Here is a 6,414-nt window from a genome sequence, read left to right on the forward strand (position 1 = left end):
AAAGACAGGTTCAATAGGAAGCATTCTTAACAGTATATACAACCGACTTGAATGACCGGCCAAAACATATTCAACAAGAGGTAGTTGGAACAGTATATACGACCGACTTAAACGATCGACCGAGATATATTCAACAGGAGGTATTCTCAACAATATATACGATCGACTTAAATAGCCGGCCGGGACATGCTTAGCAGAATATTTGGCGGGAAATATCTTCTAGAAGCTTCTTCAATTATGATGACGTGCCTCCATTATCAATACAAGTTATAAACGACAAAATGAGTACATTTGGGGTACAAAAAGATTCCTTAAATGATTATTGCAGAAAGTATAGCAGATAACTTCATCTCTTAACAAACTCTAACGAACCGGGGACCACCTCACGACTACGGAGATTCCTAATTTAACTTCTAAAAAACGCAATAGGTTATTTAAGGAAAGGTTCGACACTTGTACAAAAAATTTTGTACAGTGGAACCGGTACGTTTTCCTAAGACTAACCAACAGGATTTAAGTCCAGAAAGATAAGAAAGGTATATCGTCGGTCGAATAAAGGTCAAGTGAGCGCCTTCGTGCTCAAATATGCTCGACCGAGCGAAGCCCGCTCGAGCATAAAGGCATTTAGCCTTGTATATAACTCTCAGCATATAACCGGTCGATCGTAGGCCGAGTAAACACCCACGTACTCATATATGCTAGGTCGAGCATAGTCCACTCGAGCATAAAGACATTTAGCCTTATGTAAGATTCTCAGCATATTATCGGTCGATCGTAGGTTGAGTAAGCGCCCATGTGCTCATATATGCTCGGTCGGGCAAAGCTCGCCCGAGCATAAAGGCATTTAGTCTTGCATATAACTCTCAGCACATTACCGGCCGACCGTAAGTCGAGCGAACACCCACTTGCTGGTATATGCTCGACCGGGCAAAGCTCGTCCGAGCATAAAGGCATTTAGCCTTGTATATAACTCTCAGCATATTACCGGCCAATCGCAGGTCGAGCAAGCCCCCACATACTCGTATATGCTCGGTCAGGCAAAGTTCGCTCGAGCATAAAGGCATTTAGCCTTGTATATATCTCTCAGTATATTACTGGCCAATCGCAAACTGAGTGAACACCCATGTGCTTATATATGCTCGGTCGGGCAAAAGTTCGCCCAAGCATAAAGACATTTAGTCTTATATATATAACTCTCAATGTCTTACCGGTCGATCGCAGACCGAGCGAGCACCCACGTGCTCATATATGCTCGGTCGGGCAAAGCCCGCCCAAGAATAAAGGTATTTATCCTTATATAAGATTCTCAGCACATTATCGGTCGATCGCAGGTTAAGCGAGCGCCCACGTGCTCATATATGCTCAGTCGGGCAAAACTCTCTCAAGCATAAAAGTATTTACCCTTACATATAAATTTCAGCATATTACCGGTCAATCGCAGGCCGAGTGAGCACCTACGTAATCATATATGCTCGGCCGGGCAAAAGCCCACCCGAGCATAAAAGACAGGTTCAATAGGAAGCATTCTTAATAGTATATACAACCGACTTGAATGACCGGCCAAAACATATTCAACAAGAGGTAGTTGGAACAGTATATACGACCGGCTTAAACGATCGACCGAGATATATTCAACAGGAGGTATTCTCAACAATATATACGACCGACTTAAATAGCCGGTCGGGACATGCTTAGCAGAATATTTGGCGGGAAATATCTTCTAGAAGCTTTTTTTAATTATGATGACGTGTCTCCATTATCAATACAAGTTATAAACGACAAAATGAGTACATTTGGGGTACAAAAAGGTTCCTTAAATGATTATTGCAGAAAGTATAGCAGATGACTTCATCTCTTAACAAACTCTAACGAACCAGGGACCAACTCACGACTACGGAGGTCACGTGAGGTAGTATAAAAGGGGATCTTCTCCGTTGGCAAGGTATGCAAGTCCTAATATCTAAACTCTGCTTCACTTCAGTTACTGTTTTTCTTCTTCTATTTGTGAGATGAACTGACTTGAGCGTCGGAGGGCCTAGTCAGGGATCCCCACCCCGATTTTAGGTCACTAACACTTTGTTGGCTCGTCTCACTGTTCTATCTCCACATAACAGCTATGCAATAACCAAGTGATAAAATTGTATCCACTTTTGGGCACCCGGACTGCTGTTGACATGGACCCAAAGTTGATCCACTACGTCGAGACGCCCTTTCAGCACCAAAGTGGTCTGGGCACCCAGACCGACACCCGAAGTTGGTCCGGGCACCCGGATCGATCAGGTTTTAGGGCCAGGTTATGTAGATGATCGCATAAGGGAGGCGTCGTCCCTTAACTGACCACACGAGTGAAACTCCCCATTTGTGTCGACAATTGTTAATCTATATTGTCGACCTTGTTTGATTACCATTCCGATGTCACTTTCTCAGTCCTCAGCCCAAGTTATTCAAGCCTCTTTGGGCGGGGAAGAAGATTAATTGAGGGGAGTGGATCAGGAGGCTCAGGACTCGGTCAGGTTTACCCTGGTGGCATCACTCACAATGGATTGGGGACAACGACCGCCTACTAGGTGAGACTAAAATAGAGAAGGAAGAATGAGGATCCGTTCGCTAAAATAAATAGAATAGAGAGATTAGAGATGGATGGATGGAGAAGAGGGGAGAGGAAAAGAGATTAGAAGTTTATAATGCCAAAACTAAATAGAGACTACTTTTATTCTTTTAGCCAAAATATAAAGAGGGTCAACGAACGCTATGCCCATAATTTGCTTGACAAAATCTCTACTACACAGAGGACACAAATTTCATAGCCAAATTCCAATTTCGTGACAATGTCTTTCTAATTTCATTTGTGAAAAACTACATAGAGGACACAAAATGACTTCGCTCGAGCCATTCCTTGAGGTATTCGCTAGGGAATCCATAGCCACATGACATCATCTACAACATTGAAGTCACATCAAAATTGTCGATGAAAATGGCCAATGCACTCTCTCGGCGACCCATCACTTTTGCTTCTTGATCTCGAAACATGACTCTGTTGCGGTGCGAAGCAAACCCATGCTTGTTCTCGAGACCCTACTTCGGCACCGCCACCCCAACCCTTAGCGACACCATGAAGTGGTTCAATCATACAAACAAGAGCGACGATGCTAATGTCGGGATGGTGTCAATTAGCATCTCGGCTGTGAGATGAAGAATGGGACATAATTCGCTCCATTCAGAGACTCAACAGAATGTGAATTGTGACCATGTATTTTGCACTTACTCAAACACCTTTGTTCTTTTGGTCTCTATTGATGACTACTAGCCTCTAATAGTTTAGATTTTGTTAGATTATGGAAATAATTTGTGTATAATCTTTTATTATTAGAATGTAAATAACCACCTTATTAGATTATGGAAATAATCTTTATATAATCTTTTATTATGTAAATAACCACCTTAATTGTATCCTAATAACACTCATGTACTCTTGTATATATTTTACCAAGATGAATAAGAATATTATGCAGGATTTCTTACATGGTGTTAGAGTTTAGTTGCAACCCTAGCCGTGTCAACACCCTAGCCATACCAACATAGCCATACCAACAACCTCCTTCCTCCTCCACCTTCTCTCTCCTTCTCCTCATATCAATGGCTGAACAATCCAAATTTCGTCCTGCTCTGGCTTTTAATAATGTCAAGAACTTCATCTCCATTACTCTATAGATGGAAAAGGGATGATACTCTTCATGGGCAGAGTTGTTTAAAATCCATTGTCGAGCATACCAAATTATTGATCATTTTATCCTACTGAAATCGAAGCCAACTGAGATGGAACAAGAAGAGGTTATCGTGACTGAGAAAGCATTATGGTCGTGCTTGGATGCAATGGTCCTTAAATGAATTTATGGTATGATCTCCACTGATCTCTTGCACACCATCTTGGAACTGGATTTAACTGCACAACAAGCATGAGAATGATTGCAAAATATGACAAATGTCCTCCAATATGCCGCCAACGGATCACTGTCCTCCAATATGTCGTCAATGGATCAAGCCGTCGCATTTATCTCGCTTCCTTCTCTGTCGCACCTCTGGTTCTCAAAATAGCACCATGCATAGCAAGGATACAGGTTGCAACAAAAAAAATTTACATTTATCGATCCTATATTCCACAAAGGAATTTACATGTAATCTAGATCGAACAAAATGTAAAAAAATAATACGATAATCGGCCGTATTTTAATTATTACAATCATGCACACACAAACAATCTCGACATGCTCGAGGGTTCAAATCATACAAAAACACACAAAGTCATAATAGTTGGACTTAGGACGCCTGCAACCACATAGTTAATCTATCTTGCACATCCTACTATTATCCGACCTAGATTTATATATGAGCAGTGCATAATTTAACTAAAAACTAATCACACAAAACTAGAAACTATGCTCTGATACCATTTGAAGGCACTGAAATTCCGTTTTGTTTAAATTTCCCTGTACAAAAATTGTACAAGAATAGAACTTTTCCTAACAACCTGATTGTTCGATCAAACATGTGTTTGATCAATCAAGCAAGTTCTTGAATGATCAAAGTACACCTTGATCGAAGTACAAGATCGTTGGCTTCTTGTGTTGGTATTCAAAATCGATACAAAGAAAATAAAACTAGATACGCAACGAAATTAAAAAACTAGTTGTACCTTTTCTTTATAACTAAAGATCTCTTGATCTTCTGTCGTATTCCTCTCCTCTTCTTGGATGTCGTGTGGGCGATGATCTACCAAGACAACACCACCCTCCTTCTCTTCTTGATTTGTAAACCGCCGACTATAAAAGGAGACTCTATGATGAGGCATCTTCTAATCTTCTTCTTCTTCTTCTTCTTCTTCTTCTTCAAGCCGCCGCCCACCAAGGGAGAAGGGGCACCGGCCCTAAGCAAAGAGGAGGGGGCCGACCCTAGGTGGAGAAGGTGGCACCGACCACCAAAGAGGGAGGAGATGAGGGGCGCCGACCCTAGGCAAGGCGAAAGGGTCGTCGGCCACAAGGAGGAGAAGAGGTGAGGGAAAATTAGAAAATTAGGTTTTAGGAGCCACCACCTACTCCTTTTTTATATGCTTGTGTTAGGATGTATACTAAAAGTCTAGCTTTTTATATGAACATTTATTTTGAAATGAGAATCGCATTGGTCAAATGTCTGCATTTAGTAAAATACAGTTGTCTATTTAATTTATATTGTAGATAACATGATGTGTGGTGTCACATAGAAGATCATGTTATCAGTTCCTTATAAATTATAAATAGTAGCTCACAACCAAGATGGATTTGGACAAACCATTGAAATGATTGTAGTGTAATTTAGTACTAGTTTATCTTGACTATAAAATTATACTAGTACATTATGTGTGTATTGAGCAGGACCATTTGATGTTGTTCTTTTTATACTGACTGCATAAAAGAAATGCCGATATAATGGTTGTGTGTACTCTTAATTCCGATATAATAGTTGTGCGTACTATAAAATTACACTAGTACACTGTTATTATGGATGCGCGTACTCTTAATCCCGATATAATAATAAGCACAAATACTTAGTATTTATTTATTTAATTTATCAATGAGTGAGATTTATTTCGTTAAATTAATAGGCCCGATAAGTTGGGAAATAATATTATTTATATGGTGTGTTATTGATTATAGAAGGAAATTGTGTCATAGTTATCTAGGTTGATGATGTCCCCTTGAGTAGCTCATAAGGATTGTCATGTAAACCCTGCGGGTGGACTTAGTCTGACATGACAATGAAGTTGAGTAATACTACTCTTGGAGCTAGATATTAATTAAGTGAGTTGTCAGTAACTCTTTTAATTAATGGACATTCGATATCTTAAACACAAGGAGATTAACGTACTCATGATAAGAAAGAGCACATAATATAATATGGGATTGGTATGATAGTTCAATAATAACTCTTTAGTGGTATGAGTTATTATTGATGAACTTGAGTTGGGTGTTCGGGTCGAACACAGGAAGCTCAAGTTCATCAGGAGGTCAAAACCAATTCCTCCTCTCGGTCCCTACTGTAACCTTTATAAAGACTTATGTTCACCCATTTTGATTTTCCTTCTTACCCAAATGAGGGGTCGACCGCATCCTTGCTTGGTGCCCAAGCAAGGGGCCGACCAAGTCCTCTTAGTGCCCAAGATGTGGGTGGGCCAAGCCATGCTTGGTGCCCAACATGGGGTCGGCCATACAAGAAGAGAAAAGGAAGTTTTGTTGAAAACAAAATTTTGTTAAAATCTTTCCTTTTATAGCTTTCTCAATGGATTAAAAGAGAAATTTTAATTTTGTTAAAATCTTTCCTTTTTTGTAGTTATCTACAATTGTTAAAAGAGATATTTTAATTTTATTAAAATCTTTCCTT

Source organism: Zingiber officinale, chromosome 11B, assembly GCF_018446385.1.
Source record: "Zingiber officinale cultivar Zhangliang chromosome 11B, Zo_v1.1, whole genome shotgun sequence".
NCBI classification, from domain to species: domain Eukaryota; kingdom Viridiplantae; phylum Streptophyta; class Magnoliopsida; order Zingiberales; family Zingiberaceae; genus Zingiber; species Zingiber officinale.